The 20116-nt window shown below is 53.5% G+C and overlaps 1 protein-coding gene across 7 annotated transcripts in view; it reads right to left on the reverse strand.

Moving 5' to 3' along the window:
• IKZF1 (IKAROS family zinc finger 1) overlaps positions 1–20116 on the reverse strand; it is a 167436-nt gene that overhangs the window by 97511 nt on the left and 49809 nt on the right. The window lies entirely within an intron of this gene.

Consider the following 20116-nt stretch of genomic DNA (forward strand, 5'->3'; position numbering starts at 1 on the left):
ATCCTGGCATGTATGTGCGGGTAATACGCGCCAACATAGGACATGCCGGGATTTTTTTCGCATGCGTATTGTGTGAGCGGCACAACTAAAGTCTATGGAATATCGGACTGCATACGTGATATGCCGTGAGCATACGCCTGTGTGAGAGGCCTGACCGCCCAAACACACACAGCGCTTCCAGCAGTCCATCAGGATACACGGATACTTTAAACATACGTTACACATACATGTTTTCTCTCAGACACAAAGTTCTTACAGCTCATTTAGGCAAAGTTCTGCAGCGAGTGCAGATAAGATCTCGGCTTCCCTGGAAGCGCCGGATACGGTTCCGTTAAATATATCTCTCTTCGTTCTTTCATTTCACAACTTTAACAGTTACCATCAGATAGCAGCTTCATAACGGGCAGAGATGTGTGAGCTGGGTGAGGTTAATGTGGGCTGCGCAGCTTACTGTCACTTGGCAGCGCCTTCCCAAAAGTGACAGCTCTAGAGGCAGAAGCTTTTTCCTCTGACAATTTACTTAAAGCAGCAGATAACAAATAACACAAGTGTATCCATAGAAATGTGTGAAGGAGCGCAAAACTCCGTCTGTACAAACTCTACATCTTCAGTTTAGAGACGGATGGAAATGTGAAGCAGCAACAATCCAAGAGATTTGTGGCCTCAAAATCAAACTAAGATCCCTGCTACAATGAGCAGCCGGACAGTCCGGCTACGGCCAGAGAGGTAGAGGCGTCCGTGCGTTGTGCGATGCGGGTTACGCCCGAGAAGGTCAGGCGCGACTGGTCTCTGTGAATAGACCCCAATTCGTAGAGCCAATACTTCCATTCAAGGACTCGGTCCCGGTTCTCTCTAGTCCTGCAGGAGGGACTCAACTTTCTTCCACTAGCTGCTTCTGTGACGGACGACCTCACCCTCTGCGCGCCAACACATTTTATAACGGGTTCTATATATATATATCTGCATACACACCTACAGTATACAAGTCAGCTTTAGGTTCCTGCTGGATAGCAATGGGACATGAAATATTCAATGGAGGTGCACTTTAATTACCGACAGTCTTGGGCCTCCCACACGCTGGCATATTTGTAACATACATAGTAGCATAGTACACAGTATGTTAGGCTGAATGAAGACAATGTCCATCTAGTTCAGCCTCTTTCTACCCCCCCCCCCCACCCCCCTTGTTGGTCCAGAGGAAGGCAAAAAAAATAACCCAGTGAGCCAAATGTAGCTCATTGGAGGAAAAAAATCCTTCCTGACTCCATAATGGCAGTCAGAATAATCCCTGGATCGACGCTTGAGTTCCTACCCGACTCCAAGACCCGGATCACCAATCCCCCTGGTCACCTGTCTATATCCTGTAATATCCTTCCACTATAGAAAGACATCTAGTCCCTCTATGGATTTTGCCATCACCACGTCCTCAGGCAGAGAGTTCCACAGTCTAACTGCTCTTACAGTAAAGAACCCCCTTCTATGTTGGTGATGAAACCTGCTTTCCTCTAATCGTAGTGGATGTCCTCTTGTTACCGTCGTGGTCCTGGGTGTAAACAGATCGCGGGAGAGATCCATGTGTTGTCCCCTCATGTACTTATACATGGTTATTTGGTCGCCTCTTAACAGTCTTTTTTCCGGGGTGAATAATCCCAGTTTTGGTGCCTCTCTGGGTATTCCAGTCCCATCATTCCATGTATTAGTTTAGTTGCCCTTCTTTGTACTCCTCCAGCGCTGTAACATACTTCCTGAGCACCGGTGTCCAGAATTATACGCAGTATTCCATGTGAGGCCTGACAAGTGCCTTATATAATGGAAGGATAATGTTCTCGTCCTTCGCCCCTATATGTCTTTTAATGCACCCCAAGACTTTATTATCTTTTGCAGCAGCTGACTGGCATTGGTTACTCCAGTTTAGTCTACAGCCCATTAGTACCCCCAGGTCTTTTCCCTAGCAGTACCCTATTTAGTGTATATTGGTGACATCCGTTCCTCCTGCCCATGTGCATAGTCTTACATTTTTCAACATTGAACCTCATTTGCCATTTTCCTCCCCAAGCCCCCGACTTATCTCGGTCCGTTTGTAGCCGCACATTGTCCTCCGTTGCATTAATTATATTGTATAATTTTGTGTCATCTGCAAATATTGATATTTTGCTGTGCAGCCCCTCTATCAGGTCATTGATAAATATATTGAACAGAGCGGGGCCCAATACTGAACCCTGTGGCCCCCCGCTAGCGACTGTGGTCCAATCAGAGTACGAACCATTTATTACCACCCTCTGCTTTCTATCGTTGAGCCAATTTTTTACCCACTTACACACGTTTTCGCCCAATCAGAGCTGCCTCATTTTGTATATTAGCCTATTATGTGGCACGGTGTCAAAGGCTTTAGAGAAGTCCAGATATACGAGATCAATAGATTCTCCCTGGTCCAGCTTAGAGCTCACTTCATCGTAGAAGCTGATCAGATTGGTCTGACATGAGCGACCCTTCATGGACCCATAGATTCGGTGCTCACGGATGAGGTGTCCATGTAGACATGCGCCCAGGTGGCGCACATGAACTCTGCACATCTTGAACTTTAATCTTTAGGTTTTTGCAGGCTGTGGGACCTTTAGACACTAATATTAATTTGGAGAATTCTTCATTAATTTACACTTTGGCACAAAAAGTCCTGTTGTAGCCCCGGTGCATCTTACAATATGCCTAGCGTCCGCTTTCAGAAAATAGGCGCACCGACGCTTAATATGACTTCTTAATTTTGTAACTGAGGTTTTCTTTGTAAATGTTATAATGATCCTGGCTACCAAAGGTGCAAGATGTCCAAAATCCCAAGCAGCTGAAGGGTTAAATGTTGATAAATCAAGGCCATTAGCTTATACTAATACTAGGAGTGCAGCCATGAAGTAGGTCCAGCAACTGTGTGCATCCTCTGTGACAGTTTGAAAAAATAGGCAGATAAGAGGTTAATCTGTGCAGGTTTCTGCCCCGCAGGCTACAGGGCAGAATAATCAGCATCTTGAAGTGCATCTTGCAGAAGTATTTTGCAGGTGTGAGGGCTCCCACCCACTGGCGATATTTTCTTTCTTGCGCTACGAGAGCACAAGAAAAATCTCGCATCGCAGCGCAAGGAAGAGGCCGGTATAGAACCGACATATCACAAGTGGTTTCAATGGGGCCAGCGACAGGCAGTGCTAGCCCCATTGAAAGCATAGGGAGAATGCCGCGGACTTTGAGTTTCCTTCATCCCCTGTGACAGAAGTCCGCGGCCTTATATTCTATTACTTTCAATGGGATCGGCACTACTGCCGATCCCATTGAAATCAATGGTTTCAGCCAAGCCCCGCAGAATGATTATCGGGGAAGGGCCTGAAATATAAGCCCTTCCCCGATAATCATCAATAAGTGTGTAAAAAATAAAAAAAATTATTACCACCTCCGGCTGGCTCCCCGACACTGCTATGAAGCTCTTTCAGCAGTCGGGGATTTAAAAATCCCCGCCTCCTGAAAGGGCTGTGCAGAGTGACTGAGTCCTCAGCCAATAGCAGCTACTGCTTAGCTATTTATGAATGAATAGCTAAGGGCTATGTGTGATTGGCTGAGCGATCAGCCAATAGCTAAACAGTAGCTGCTATTGGCTGAGCCCTCAGCCAATCTGCACAGCCCTTTTAGGAGGCGGGGATTTTTAAATCCCCGACTGTTGAAAGAGCTTAATGGCAGTGCCGGGGAGCCAGCAGGAGGACGCGGCTGAGCGCAGGAGAGGTGAGTATGATTTTTTTTTTTTTCACACTTTTGGCAGATTATCGGGGAAGGGCTTATATTTCAAGCCCTTCCCCGATAATCCTTCCGCATGGCTTGGCAGAAAGCAGTGCTTTCAATGGGATCGGCAGCAATGCTGATCCAATTGAAAGCAATGGAATAGAATGCCGGGGACTTCTGCCACAGCTGTGGCAGAGGATTCCTTCATCCCCGCAGTCCCCGCAGGGATGAAGGAAACTCCTGCCATAGCTGTTACAGCTGTGGCAGAAGTCCACTGGCCCCATTGAAAAGACTGGCGATATCCCGGCGTCATGACGATTTTTTCCTCGCACTGCAATGCGAGACTTTAACTTTAGAATCACATCGCAGTGGAGAAAATATCGCCAGTGGGTGGGAGCCCTGAAAGCTTCCTTCTGGGGGATGCCTTGCACATGGCATATGGGCTTGTTCCTGCCCTAGTCTTTGACCTCTTCGCCTCACCTTAGGAGGATGATTTTGGTGTCATTTCATTCCCTGGACCCTCACCCCCGCCGTAAAATCCAAAACTTTGAGTCTGGTACATTCAGTGACTCGTCGGGCCACCTCAAAGTTCCCCATGTTAAAGTATAGGCGAGCGCCATTGGGGAGATTCAAGAGTTGCTAAGTGACATTCATAGTCTAGCGGCGTCTCTCTCCCTCACTGTCCCAAGACTATAAATGTCCCTGCTCTCTGAAGCCTCGGTAAGAGAAAGTAGTCCTGGTATGACTGACACTCCCAGCACTGACAACCTGGCACACATGGAGAGACAAGCGGCATGGAGGGGGGGGGGGGCGTTAAGAGGTGGTGGGGAGACAAGCGGCATGGAGGGGGGAAGACAAGCGGCATGGAGAGGGGGTGGAGGAGCGGCATGAAGAGGGGGTGGGGAGACAAGCAACATGGAGAGGCAGGCAGAGACAAGCGGCATGGAGAGGCGGGCAGAGACAAGCAGCATGGAGGAAGGGGGGAAAGCGGCATGAAGAGGTGGTGGGGAGACAAGCAGCATGGAGAGAGACAAGCGGCATGAAGAGGCGGGCAGAGACAAGCGTCATGGAGAGGGGAAGACAAGCAGCATGAAGGAGGGGGGGGGGGGGGAAATCGGCATGAAGAGGGGGTGGGGAGACAAGCAACATGGAGAGGCGGGCAGAAACAAGCGGCATGGAGCGGTGGAGAGACAAGCAACATGAGAGGCGGGCAGAGACAAGCGGCATGGAGAGGGGAAGACAAGCGGCATGGAGAGGGGGGGTGGAGCGGCATGAAGAGGGGGTGGGGAGACAAGCAACATGGAGAGAGGGAGAGAGACAAGCGGCATGGAGGGGAGGAGAGAGACAAGCGGCATGGAGGGGGGGGAGAGAGACAAGCGGCATGGAGGGGGGGAGAGAGACAAGCGGCATGGAGGGGGGGAGAGAGACAAGCGGCATGGAGGGGGGGAGAGAGACAAGCGGCATGGAGGGGGGGGAGAGAGACAAGCGGCATGGAGGGGGGGAGAGAGACAAGCGGCATGGAGGGGGGGAGAGAGACAAGCGGCATGGAGGGGGGGAGAGAGACAAGCGGCATGGAGGGGGGGAGAGAGACAAGCGGCATGGAGGGGGGGAGAGAGACAAGCGGCATGGAGGGGGGGAGAGAGACAAGCGGCATGGAGGGGGGGAGAGAGACAAGCGGCATGGAGGGGGGGAGAGAGACAAGCGGCATGGAGGGGGGGAGAGAGACAAGCGGCATGGAGGGGGGGGAGAGAGACAAGCGGCATGGAGGGGGGGGAGAGAGACAAGCGGCATGGAGGGGGGAGGGGGGGAGAGAGACAAGCGGCATGGAGGGGGGGAGAGAGACAAGCGGCATGGAGGGGGGGGAGAGAGACAAGCGGCATGGAGGGGGGGAGAGAGACAAGCGGCATGGAGGGGGGGAGAGAGACAAGCGGCATGGAGGGGGGGAGAGACAAGCGGCATGGAGGGGGGGGAGAGACAAGCGGCATGGAGGGGAGGGGGAGCGGCATGAAGAGTGGGTGGAGAGACAAGCAACATGGAGAGGTGGGCAGAGACAAGCGGCATTGGAGAATCGGGGAGTGAGAAGCAGCATGGACAAGTGGGGGGAGAGACAAGCGGCATGGAGGGGGAGGAGCGGCTTGAAGAGGGGGTGGGGAGGCAAGCAACATGGAGAGGCGGGCAGAGACAAGCAACATGGAGAGGGGGAGAGAGACAAGCGGCATGGAGCGGGGGGGGAGAGAGACAAGCGGCATGGAGGGGGGGGGAGAGAGACAAGCGGCATGGAGGGGGGGGGAGAGAGACAAGCGGCATGGAGGGGGGGGGGGGAGAGAGACAAGCGGCATGGAGGGGGGGGGGAGAGAGACAAGCGGCATGGAGGGGGGGGGGAGAGAGACAAGCGGCATGGAGGGGGGGGGGAGAGAGACAAGCGGCATGGAGGGGGGGGAAGAGAGACAAGCGGCATGGAGGGGGGGGGAGAGAGACACGCGGCATGGAGGGGGGGGGGGAGAGAGACAAGCGGCATGGAGGGGGAGGAGCGGCTTGAAGAGGGGGTGGGGAGGCAAGCAACATGGAGAGGCGGGCAGAGACAAGCAACATGGAGAGGGGGAGAGAGACAAGCGGCATGGAGGGGGGGAGAGAGACAAGCGGCATGGAGGGGGGGGAGAGAGACAAGCGGCATGGAGGGGAGGGGGAGCGGCATGAAGAGTGGGTGGAGAGACAAGCAACATGGAGAGGTGGGCAGAGACAAGCGGCATGGAGAATCGGGGAGTGAGAAGCAGCATGGACAAGTGGGGGAGAGACAAGCAGCATGGGCGGGGGGGGGGGGGGAGACAAGCAACATGGAGGAGTGGGGGGAGAGACAAGCGGCATGGAGGGGGAGGAGCGGCTTGAAGAGGGGGTGGGGAGGCAAGCAACATGGAGAGGCGGGCAGAGACAAGCAACATGGAGAGGCGGGCAGAGACAAGCAACATGGAGAGGGGGGGAGAGAGACAAGCGGCATGGAGGGGGGGGAGAGAGACAAGCGGCATGGAGGGGGGGGAGAGAGACAAGCGGCATGGAGGGGGGGGGGAGAGAGACAAGCGGCATGGAGGGGGGGGGGGGGAGAGAGACAAGCGGCATGGAGGGGGGGGGGGGAGAGAGACAAGCGGCATGGAGGGGGGGGGGAGAGAGACAAGCGGCATGGAGGGGGGGGGGGGAGAGAGACAAGCGGCATGGAGGGGGGGGGGGAGAGAGAGACAAGCGGCATGGAGGGGGGGGGGGAGAGAGAGACAAGCGGCATGGAGGGGGGGGGGAGAGAGACAAGCGGCATGGGGGGGGGGAGAGAGACAAGCGGCATGGAGGGGGGGGGGGAGAGAGACAAGCGGCATGGAGGGGGGGGGAGAGACAAGCGGCATGGAGGGGGGGGGAGAGACAAGCGGCATGGAGGGGGGGGGGAGAGACAAGCGGCATGGAGGGGGGGGGAGAGACAAGCGGCATGGAGGGGGGGGAGAGACAAGCGGCATGGAGGGGGGGGGGAGAGACAAGCGGCATGGAGGGGGGGGGGAGAGACAAGCGGCATGGGGGGGGGGGGAGAGACAAGCGGCATGGGGGGGGGAGAGACAAGCGGCATGGAGGGGGGGAGAGACAAGCGGCATGGAGGGGGGGGGGGGAGAGACAAGCGGCATGGGGGGGGGGGGAGAGACAAGCGGCATGGAGGGGGGGAGAGACAAGCGGCATGGAGGGGGGGGGGAGAGACAAGCGGCATGGAGGGGGGGGAGAGACAAGCGGCATGGAGGGGGGGGAGAGACAAGCGGCATGGAGGGGGGGGAGAGACAAGCGGCATGGAGGGGGGGGAGAGACAAGCGGCATGGAGGGGGGGGAGAGACAAGCAGCATGGAGGGGGGGAGTGACAAGCAGCATGGAGGGGGGGGAGAGACAAGCGGCATGGAGGGGGGGGGAGAGACAAGCGGCATGGAGGGAGGGAGAGACAAGCGGCATGGAGGGAGGGAGAGACAAGCGGCATGGAGGGGGGGGGAGAGACAAGCGGCATGGAGGGGGGGGAGAGACAAGCGGCATGGAGGGGGGGGGGAGAGACAAGCGGCATGGAGGGGGGGAGAGACAAGCGGCATGGAGGGGGGGAGAGACAAGCGGCATGGAGGGGGGGAGAGACAAGCGGCATGGAGGGGGGGGGAGAGACAAGCGGCATGGAGGGGGGGGGAGAGACAAGCGGCATGGAGGGGGGGAGAGACAAGCGGCATGGAGGGGGGGAGAGACAAGCGACATGGAGGGGGGGAGAGACAAGCGACATGGAGGGGGGGAGAGACAAGCGGCATGGAGGGGGGGAGAGACAAGCGGCATGGAGGGGGGGAGAGACAAGCGGCATGGAGGGGGGGGGGGGGCAGCGGCATGAAGAGGTGGTGGGGAGACAAGCAGCATGGAGAGGGGGAGAGAGACAAGCGGCATGGAGGGGGGGGGGGAGTAGCGGCATGAAGAGGGGGTGGGGAGAAAAGCAACATGGAGAGGCGGGCAGAGACAAGCGGCATGAAGAGGGGGAGACACACAAGCGGCATGGAGGAGGGGGGGAGCAGCATGAAGAGGTGGTGGAGAGACAAGCAGCATGGAGAGGGGGAGCGAGACAAGCGGCATGGAGAGGCGAGCAGAGACAAGCGACATGGAGGAGGGGGCTGGGAGCGGCGGGCAGACAAGCGAACTATATTGGGATGACCGTGGCCGCGCTCCATCGCTCATGCGCAGTACAGATTGTTTTAAAGGTTTGTATTGGCCGCGCCGTTGCTAGCCGATGATGCAGGTACCCGCAGCCCATCTGCAATGCCAATTGTGGATGCGCTGCGGGTCGGATGGCCTCCACTGACTTCAGTCTGCAGCACAATGGAGCATGCTGTGAGGTTTCCTCCACTCTCGGAATACGGAAGGGAAAAGGCGAACGCACAAACCTTTCAATGCGTGCGATTTGCTGCGGATCCTCCATGTGGACCGCGGATTCCGTTCGTGTGAAGCCGCCCCAAATGACTGCAGCAAACGGTCACATTTTGGGGTAACGCTGGATTATACATGAACCTTCTTAATAAAATGAAGAGACTTCTTCCAATATCTCACTACTTAACAGTTTATGTTGCATTTACTTTTCATTGCCGGTTTGATCTCCTTAAAGAGATTTAGAAGACAATTTGCAAAGATGGCCGACACATTAAATGTAAAATCGGCTGAAGGCGCCAGTTTCACTGAGATTGTCAACAGACGCTGATTTCATCCTGCAGGATCTGTTTGTTCTCCAGCGGCCGCAGCGGGCTCTATGAAGAGGCTGCTTGCGGTCTACGTGTTTTAGACTCTTGACTGCGGTATATTATCAGGTGGCGGAGTGCAGATACTGCGGTATATTATCAGGTGGCGGAGTGCAGATACTGCGGTATATTATCAGGGGGCGGAGTGCAGATACTGCGGTATATTATCAGGTGGCGGAGTGCAGATACTGCGGTATATCATCAGGTGGTGGAGTGCAGATACTGCGGTATATTATCAGGTGGCGGAGTGCAGATACTGCGGTATATTATCAGGTGGCAGAGCGCAGACGGCCAGATACTAACTGATTGAACGTATATTAGATGGGATTCCATATGAACGTTCGCAGTAGCAGCAAGGCTTCTGTCCCTCGTTATACCTTAGCCTTATCCAGGAAGGGAGTCGATGGGCAGGGGGGTCTGGATTTCCCAGTTTGTCCCGCCGTGACTGATGATCAGACTAAATAGATCTCAGATACTTCTTTCTCAACTGTTTCTAAATTTGCACCCCAAAATACGACCAATAAAATGACAGTGCACCTGGCATCAAACTGGGCCCCACCGAGGGCCGTCACAAACATAAAGACGTTACGGTTGTCAGAATGCGGTGACAGGAAGCCGGTTTTAAAGGATTTTTTATTTTGCCAACGTGGTACAGCATAACAAACTCTAAGTGTCACATTGACCCGATCGCACCTGCCTGCAGATACAGGGGACGTGTAGTTTATAAAAACTAGACCCAAAAATCTATGCCAAACAAATTGCGCAATTGCTGTTTTTTTCTATTTCACTCCACAATATATTTTTTCACATCATTATTTGGTAGAATAAAGAGAGACGTTAAAATACGACTCATTCTGCAAAACACATAAACCGCCATACAACTACACCGACAGAAAAAAACGGGGCGCATGAAAGGTGGAATGACAAAATGAAAAAGTTGCTGCAAGAACTGGTGGCAGCAGGAAGGGGTTAATAAAGGTGCGGCCGTTTTCACCATCACATAAATGGTTTTATGGATAACCCTTCGCCAGCGCCCTCCAATGTGACATTCCTTTGGTACTAACGCGGTTGGGCTCCATGCTGTGGATAGAGGCAGGAAAGCACGGGGTGGAGCTACCTGAATGGGCGATTTGGATGAGTCTAGGTAGCGGAACGTACAGAGGACGCGATTCTTCTCTCTCGTTGAGGGCTCAGTCAGACACCCAAATTTTAAACACATGTATAGGCGCACTGTTAAAACGGATCTATCAGAACCAATGAAGTGGGCACATGCCCGGGTTTTATATGCGTTTAAAATTTGCTCCAGTGAAAAAAATAGAACAGGAGATCCGAACGTCAAAGCCCTTAAATAAGCCCTAGCTACAGGGAAACATAAAAATCATTAAATCACCTAGAAGCGCAGTTGGGCTCCAGCGCTTGTTCTCTCCGAGTCCCCGGTTCTTCTTCTTCATGTTCTTCTGGCCGGGGATTGAAAAATTAAGCCTCCTGGAAGCGCTCCTCTGATTGGCTGAGCATTTTGACCAAACCAGGCTATGATTAGTCAAAGCGGTCAGCCAATCAGAGGCAGGGCTTCCAGGAGTCGGGGATTTTTCTATCCCCAGCCAGAAGAACATAAAGGAGAATCAGGGACCCAGGGAGCGCTTACAGGTGAAATGTTATTTTTTTCTTACAGTTAGAGCTTATTTTTGGGGTAGGGCTTATATTTCAAGCCCCACCCTCCCAAAAAATCTGTGCATTGGTCGCCTTCATCCCAAGCAATGAGATAGCATTGCGCTCCTCCGCCACAGCTGTGGCAGGGGATTCCTTCATCCCCGTGGGGAGTCCCCTCATCACTGAACACTGTGACAGCTGTGGCAGAAGAGCACAATCCTCTCCCTACATTTTCAATGGGGTTGGCGCTGGCCCCATTGCCAACAAGCTGAAGCCCCTGGATGTGACAGCATCCAGGGGTTTCACATCCAAGGAATCCCCTGCTGCAGCTGTCACAGCCGCAGCAGGGGATAGTGACCCTCTCCCATTACTTTCAATGGGGCCACACTAGATGTGTGAATTTTAGGATCATGTGACCGCACAACTAGTGTGACTAAGTCAGTGTCTGAGGCTTCGGTACGCGGTTTCTATACATGCGGTCTGCGTTGTCTCACGCACCTCTACATGCAAATAAAAAAGGCTTGTCTGACTGAGGCCCAAGATGCTGGCTTGTGGAAAAGACCTGGTTGTTCGGGTTCAGCCAACCCAATGGTAGTCGCACTGGCAGGTGAGACTATTCTGCTGGATCAGTGAAGGTACACCATGCACCAACAGCCAACACAGGGTGTATCCCCAGCCATTACTGAGGAAGGGGCGCCACCCCGAAACGCATCTGTTTGTGCTGGTATAACATAAAGCGGAGAAGCTGGGCTTACTTATGTTGTACTTTAGATTTCGGTCCGCAGCACATTTTTCTCATGGTGTGAATATATAATGTTAAATGTTGGCGGGAGAGAAATCTAAAGCCCGCGATCAATGAACTTGTCCTCCGACAGGCAGAATCACACCATCTGGCAGTCCAACCGACCATCGGGGGTATTATGGGCAGTCGGTTTTCATTGCCCCGGCTCTTTGGTCCAGTGCACAAAGCGTTGTCTACATTATTTGGTGTCGTTGCAGAAACAGTTTGGAGACGGGTTTGTAGTTACAATATAAGGCTAGGGCTGCATGGCGCCATGTGGTTGCCTGCCATATGCTGTAAGCAGCGGCATCACCCAATCCCAGGGCCAACTTTATGGTTTTCCTTTGGGAAAGAAAGTGAAAATGACCTTGTGAACAACACCTGCTCCTTCAGGAAACATTCATACCCCATGTAATGCCATCACCATGTCACGGCACCCATGTGGCACAGATGTCCCCAACCATTAGTTTCTGAGCCACTCTCGGTATTTACAGGGACATGGTCTAATATGACCGTGTGGATTGGCTCTTCCCATCATGTGAGCTGCCAGCAATATGGATGTGACTCTAGAAGCAAACGAAGACATCCACGGCACCACGGGTGGAGATACTCAACCCAACCCAACATGACCAGCATGTGAAGAGGAGCGGATGCTCCCGATGGTCAGCAGTGGCTTATATACTGGCCGGTCCCCTGGCTTACCTCTCCCGTATTCCACCGTCGTGCAGCCGACTCTTATCCACAATAAATCTATTTTCATTTCTCCTTTTGTGTACTTCAGTTTTCACATGAGGAAATAAATGCTTGTTTAGCTTATTTATTTTTAATATCACCAAAGGACACATTCATCCTTCCCCTTGTGACTTATTTAATCTATGGGAAAATTAACCAGAATGATATATTAAACCTAAAAATAAGGAAGGGGAATCTGTAAGTGCCAAAATGTTAGCAAAAGAAGAAAACGGAATACAAAAGGAAGAACACGTTATTTTACTGTAAATATGTAGGGGGGGGGGGTGTTCACTGGGAATCCCACTCCGTCAGCTATAACGGGCTCCATCTGGTTTCCCGCTCCATCGGCTATAAGAGCGCCTGTCCACTTGCCCGCTATATCAGCTATAACGGAGTCTGTCCGCTTTCCCACTCCATCGGCTAGAAGGAGGTCTGTCCACTTGCCCGCTATATCAGCTATAACGGGGTCCGTCCGCTTTCCCGCTCCGTCAGCTATAACGGGGTCCATCTGGTTTCCCGCTCAATCGGCTATAAGAGGGTCTGTCCATTTTCCCGCTCTGTCGGCTATAACGGGGTCCGTTCGCTTTCCTGCTCCGTCGGCTATAAGGGGGTCTGTCCACTTGCCCAATATATCAGCTATAACAGGGTCTGTCCATTTTCCCGCTCTGTCGGCTATAACGGGGTCCGTTCGCTTTCCTCCCAGCTGCCCAGCTTTTGCTTGGATGAAAAAGCACTGAATGCAGACACAGATGTGACACCAGCCCAATAATTAACATGCAGATCTGAAACTTCGCAACACATCTAAATAATAGATTCCAAAACAAAATGCACTCAAAAAGTCCTAAAATATTTGTCAAAGAGCTAAAATTGGAAAACAGTAGGGCCTCATGCCCACGGGCGGATCGGAGACCCGTGGAAGCCATTTGTGGGAGAGCACGGATGTAATGGTTTTTCCACGTGGATGTACATGGATGCACTACGGATCATCCGCCCTGAAAACACTTCGCAGCCCCCTGCAAGCCTTTTCCCCACCTTCCTAATTGATTTCAATCTTCAAATTGATCGTCCGCACCCATTGACTTCTCTTGAGCCCGTCCGCACTGATATGGATTGTGTTGCAATTTGTTTTGCGCACCAAAAGGTCTGCAAATCAAATCTGAATGCTTACATTTAGCTGCGGATGCCAATGCTTCCCTATGGGCAGTTTGAATTGTGGATCTTCCACAAATGAAATCCTCCGGTGGCCATTGGGCCCGACGAGGAGCGCACACTACTGCCCGACGAGGAGCGCACACTACTGCCCGACGAGGAGCGCACACTACTGCCCGACGAGGAGCGCACACTACTGCCCGACGAGGAGCGCACACTACTGCCCGACGAGGAGCGCACACTACTGCCCGACGAGGAGCGCACACTACTGCCCGACGAGGAGCGCACACTACTGCCCGACGAGGAGCGCACACTACTGCCCGACGAGGAGCGCACACTACTGCCCGACGAGGAGCGCACACTACTGCCCGACGAGGAGCGCACACTACTGCCCGACGAGGAGCGCACACTACTGCCCGACGAGGAGCGCACACTACTGCAGCATCTTTATGGCTCAAAATGTATTTACTGGTTTTATGACAAAAAGAAAAACAATTTGACATCAACAGCAGATTGGCATTAATGTAGCAGTAAGGCGAAATAAGGCAACTTGGTGTAACATCGTTGAGAAATTAGACAGCCTGTTGATCAAGGTGTGTTGGGTTGGGGGCAAGTTAACTCTCTATGCCTACCCACCGCAAGCCAGTGTCGACATTCCGGCGTTATTGAGGGGCTGCTGCTGTGTGAATTTGGTGTTGCAACATTATGATAACACTACTAGTAACATGTCTACAAGGTGGGTGGGGGTATGGGAGCAAAGTAGGGGGAGGGGCAGAATGAGGCCGCAAGGGCATAATGGGGGGGGGCGGCCGTCGGCGACCAGCGCTCTGTGTTGGATTCCAGAAGCTGCGTGACAATGAAACAGCAGATTTAAGTTAGGTTAGCGGGGTAGAGTACCTGTTAGGAGCCATGTCTTTAGGTCGGGGGAGTTCCTGAATAGAATCCAGGCCGTCCAAGCGGCGAAGTACTTAGGAGAATTTCCTTTGTCTGCGGCACCAAAGTCCTCCATGTGGCATATGCTGTCCATGATTTCCAGCTGGAAGACCTCGTGGGAGACAAGGTTGTCTTCCAGAGTCTTGGTATGTTCTGTCTCATGGCTATCAGAAAGAATCTGAAAATGCTTTTCTTTGATTTGGAGATAGGTCCCCGCACCATGGACAGCAGGGCCGCCTCAGGTGTCAGGGCCACATTGTCTTTGTAGATTGCGTTATAGAGATTTGTGATTTCCTGCCACAGGAGGCGTAATCAAGGGGCAGGACCACCATATGTGGGTAAGATCTCCCTTGCCGCCCTGGCATCTCCAGCAGGCGCCTGGGGTTTGTGGATACATTTTGGCTAGTTGTGTCGGGGTTCTATACCATCTAGACAAGATCTTATAGTTGGTTTCCTGAAATTTAGAGGCGGTTGCCATCGAATGGGTTAAAGTGAAGGCGTTTTTCCAGGCTTCTTCCTGAAAGGATTTCCCTAGTTCCCTCTCCCAGCTTGCGATAAAGCCCGGTGGGTCCTCTCGTATCTCCGCCTACAGGAGGAGGCTGTATAGAGCCGAAACTTTGGTTGGGCTGGGGGTCGAGGACATACATAGTTGTTCAAAACTAGAGAGAGGGGCCTGTAGGGAGGTCAGGGAACCCAGAGATAAGACAAAGTGTCTCATCTGTAGGTACTGGAACCATACTCCGGTCCGGGGGCCTCCCCCCTCCAGCAGTTCACACATTGATCAGACCCCCGACGACGACACCACGTCTCTAACCCTAAGAGGCAAAAAGGACCCCTCTGAGAAGGGCGTGTTGCCCCTCATAAAAGCCAGCAGTTCTGGGTTGCCTGTGATCGGGGTAAGTGGACCGGGGCGGGAAACCAGACCCAGGTGTGAGGCGAACCCGTTCCAGGCCTCCAAGACCCGTTTCAATAGGGGCGAGATAGAGTCCACTTCAGCCACCTTTGACGGCGGTAGCCAGAGGGAGCCCGTTGCTATTGCAGGGAGCTCTTCCCGCTCTAAGTCTACCCATAGCTTGGTTGGGTTGTTATGTATAATGTCCAAAACGCATCTACATATGGACGCCTTGTAGTATGTGGAGAAGCACGGTATACCTACTCCTCCATCTCCTTTCCTTCTGATGAGCGTCTTGTATTTAACCCTCGGTTTAGATCCTCCCCAGACGAACTCCAGTGAGTACTTACGGAGTTTAGCTAAATAAAAGGTGTGGGATTTTTATCGGTAGGGTTTGGAAAAGGTACAGGAGCCTGGGCAGAACATCCATTTTCAGAGTGTTTATTCTCCCTAGCCACGAAAGGGTGAGGGGTCTCCATTTGGCGAGGTCCTTTCCGAGGTTGTCGAGCATATGCTTATAATTTGCTTCAAAAAGGTCTTTGGGGTCTCTGGTAATATTTACTCCTAAGTATTTGATGTGGTCGTCTCTCCATTTCATGGTAGAGATTTTGCTGACCACAGAAATCACCTCAGGGGGAATTGAAATATTGAGAATTTCTGATTTATTTATGTTGATTTTGAAATTGCTAACTTTCCCGTATTTTTCGAATTCTTTTAGGGCTATTGGGAGTGCAACTCTGGGGTTTGTGATGAACACTAAGATTGTCTGCAAATAGGGAAAGTTTGTGTTCGGTGGAGGCTAGCTGTACTCCTTGAATGTTAGGGTTGTTTCTTAGGGCGTTGGCCAGGGACTCCATGATCAGGACATAGAGAAAGGGGGAGAGGGGGCACCCTTGTCTTGTCCCGTTTTTTATTTTAAATGGTGTGGATAGGGTCCCATTGACTCTAACTCTGGCTGACGGGTCGCGGTAGAGTGCCATGATCCATTCAATAAATCTGGAGCCCAACCCAATCTTCTTCAGAGTCGCCTCCAGGAACCCCCAATGGACCCTATCAAACGCTTTTTCTGCGTCTGACAGTAAACACAAGGGGATTCCTGAGAGGCGTGCTCGCGAGATCAGGGAGATCGTTCTTATAGTGTTGTCCCTAGCCTCACGGCCCGGGACAACTGCAGCATCTTTCATAGCAGTTAAGACTAAATTATTAGTCATTCCCGGTTTCTCCATGCAATACAAGCCAAGTCTCCATTACTGGTGGCTAAACTCAAATATGGCCTCCGGCATTTTAGGGGTTAAAGTTACAGTAGATTTATGGCAACTGAAACGGCATCAGCCCGTCCCCATAATTAAAGGGGTTTTCAGAGTCCTTTATATTCTATAGTTTTGGGCACGTGGAGCAAAAGGAATCTACTGCCGGCAGCAGGCGCGGTACTTCCTGTAACCCATCGCGGTACTACCGGCTCCCATCGGCTGCAGCTTGTTGCTAAAGGTTTTTGTATTCGCCACGAAGGACGTTTAACCCTTTCCAATCCACTGTCTGACGTCTGAAGACATTCTGATTGAAGGTTGTACAGCTCCGATGTCGGAAGATGTCTGACAGGGTATTCTTACTGTATATTATTGGCTGCTCTGTTGTCAGGGGGCCTCTCCAGCATGTCACACACCGCAGTACTGGCTCTAGCCAGCAGATGGCACCACTGTATAATGGCAGAAAGAGAAAGCCCCCTAGGAAACACTGAATCCAAAATTGGATTGCAAAGGGTTAATACCCAGTAGAGCCGATACTACACCGCCACCTTGTTCTGGGATTTTGTTGTACATCGATTGTCTTCTGGAAATGAATTGATAATAAAACGCTGCCATTTTTAGTTTCCTTTTTTACCATCTTCATTCCTCTGCCCGGTTTATTCTGCACATCTCCCTGCACCGCTAACACTAGTGTGCTCCCAGTGTCTGAGGAAGGGGTCTGCGGACCACGAAACACGTTACATTGCTGGTCTTAATTAGAGAACTAAAGCATCTTTGGATTCTGCGCTCCTGCACTTTACTGGCAACAACACCTATGAACAACTACTTCTGGGGCGCCCCGGAGTCCGAGCTTTAACGTCACCATTGATATAGACCAAGTTAGATGCTAGTAGTCAAATTAAATCAGCTTTCCTTAAATAAAAGGGATCTTTTGGTATTTCTCTGAAGAGCCGCTTCCATGTGATCATAAGCCCTATTAGAGAATGGGGAATGGCGCCCTTTAACACGCCATCGTTCAGTCACATGGGTAGAACAATAATAAAGTTAAACAATGCAGAACAGACTAATCCTTAAAGGGGCGGGCCGCCCTCTACTGTATTATTTTCTTAGAAAATCATACAATTTTCTAATTCTATAACAAACATGTATTTACAATTCTGTTCCTCCTCATCAGTGCAGGGCCCCATCGGTACGGAGCGGGCCGTAGTAATGGACATCAGATATGTGGCCCACCGAACATGTACATGCAACGGACACCCATCAGATATCCAGTAAGTTGGTGAGCGGCAGCCGTTGGAGCGTCACCACGGCAGCGCGGCATCATGTCAGCGGCCGGACTGAAGCTGCTTATTCTTCATTAGTAACAACCACAGGCGCCGCCGCCGCAACAACCACAGGCGCCGCCGCCGCAACAACCACAGGCGCCGCCGCCGCAACAACCACAGGCGCCGCCGCCGCAACAACCACAGGCGCCGCCGCCGCAACAACCACAGGCGCCGCCGCCGCAACAACCACAGGCGCCGCCGCCGCAACAACCACAGGCAAAGCCGCCGCAACAACCACAGGCAAAGCCGCCGCAACAACCACAGGCAAAGCCGCCACAACAACCACAGGCGCCGCCGCCGCCACAACAACCACAGGCGCCGCCGCCGCCACAACAACCACAGGCGCCGCCGCCGCCACAACAACCACAGGCGCCGCCGCCGCCACAACAACCACAGGCGCCGCCGCCGCCACAACAACCACAGGCGCCGCTGCCGCCACAACAACCACAGGCGCCGCCGCCGCCACAACAACCACAGGCGCCGCCGCCGCAACAACCACAGGCGCCGCCGCCGCAACAACCACAGGCGCCGCCGCCGCCACAACAACCACAGGCGCCGCCGCCGCCGCCACAACAACCACAGGCGCCGCCGCCGCCACAACAACCACAGGCGCCGCCGCCGCCACAACAACCACAGGCGCCGCCGCCGCCACAACAACCACAGGCGCCGCCGCCGCCACAACAACCACAGGCGCCGCCGCCGCCACAACAACCACAGGCGCCGCCGCCGCCACAACAACCACAGGCGCCGCCGCCGCCACAACAACCACAGGCGCCGCCGCCGCCACAACAACCACAGGCGCCGCCGCCGCAACAACCACAGGCGCCGCCGCCGCAACAACCACAGGCGCCGCCGCCGCAACAATCACAGGCACAGCCGCCACAACAACCACAGGCGCCGCCACCGCAACAATCACAGGCACAGCCGCCACAACAACCACAGGCGCCGCCACCGCAACAATCACAGGTGCAGCCGCAACAACCACAGGCACAGCCGCAACAACCACAGGCACAGCCGCAACAACAACCACAGGCGCTGCCACCGCAACAATCACAGACACAGCCGCCACAACCACCACAGGCGCCGCCACCGCAACAATCACAGCCGCAGCAACCACAGGCACAGCCGCCACAACAACCACAGGCGCCGCCACCGCAACAATCACAGGCGCAGCTGCAACAACCGCAGGTGCAGCCAACAATCACAGGCGCAGGCGCCATAACCACCACAGGCGCCGCCACCGCAACAATCACAGCCGCAACAACCACAGGCACAGCCGCCGCCACCACAACAATCACAGGCGCAGCTGCAACAACCGCAGGCGCAGCCAACAATCACAGGCGCCACAACAACCACAGGCGCCGCCACCGCAACAATCACAGCCGCAACAACCACAGGCACAGCCGCCGCCACCGCAACAATCACAGGCGCAGCCGCAACAACCGCAGGCGCAGCCAACAACCACATGCGCAGGCGCTGCAACAACCGCAGCCAACACTACAACCACAGGCGCAGCTGCCGCAAAAACCACAGCCTGTAATATAGGATTGCATTAGCTAATATGATCCTATGCAGACAGCTGCAATTTGACCGCGTGAAAACACACGCAGTAAACAAGTCGCGGCGTGTCCTATTTCAGTGCCAGCCTCGCAGAGGGCCGCACAAACGTCACTGGTGTGCGGCTCTGCTATGCACATGCGCCCAGTTGGCACATAGCAGAGCGACGCCGGGAGGAGGTGAGTGCTGGGTCACTGCTCACATCCCGCCTGCAGGCGGCCTTACAGATAGGCTCACTGCAGAGAATTGCAGCATGCTGCGATTTAAATCCCACAAGCAGAGGATCGCTATGATTCTCCGCTCGTGGACGCCGGCGCTGCGCTCTCCATAGCAACGCTATGCAAAGCTTCACACAGCGTGATCCGCCGGCGATTTATCACCCGCCGATCGTCGGCCGCGGACAGGCAGCCTTATGGTTGTAGTTCTACGTAACCTTGAAAAGGTCTTGTTTAGAGTAACTCTGTAGATCAGAAGGCCTGTAAGGGTCAGCCTCCTCGGACTCTGCGGCTCCCGTTGGCACGCAGTAACTATGTATCGTCTCTGCCAAGATGATTAATGATGAGACATTGAACCCACGGCGATGTTACCATCAGGACTAAGAGCGGCCTGGACGGTAGCCTTATGGCGGCTTGGCTTGACCAAGAGGATTGTCCTACTAGAAGGTTTTACGTCTTTTGTGATTCGGGTTTTCTAAGTCCAGAAGCCGCTGAAGGAGTTACTGTGGAATAAAAGGGCTGAGGACAAACAGATCTTCCCACAAGATCCAGTCACTTTGCCCAATTCTCACTAGACGAAAACACAAGATTAAACATCCC

This window comes from Eleutherodactylus coqui, chromosome 12, assembly GCF_035609145.1.
Source record: "Eleutherodactylus coqui strain aEleCoq1 chromosome 12, aEleCoq1.hap1, whole genome shotgun sequence".
Classification (NCBI taxonomy): domain Eukaryota; kingdom Metazoa; phylum Chordata; class Amphibia; order Anura; family Eleutherodactylidae; genus Eleutherodactylus; species Eleutherodactylus coqui.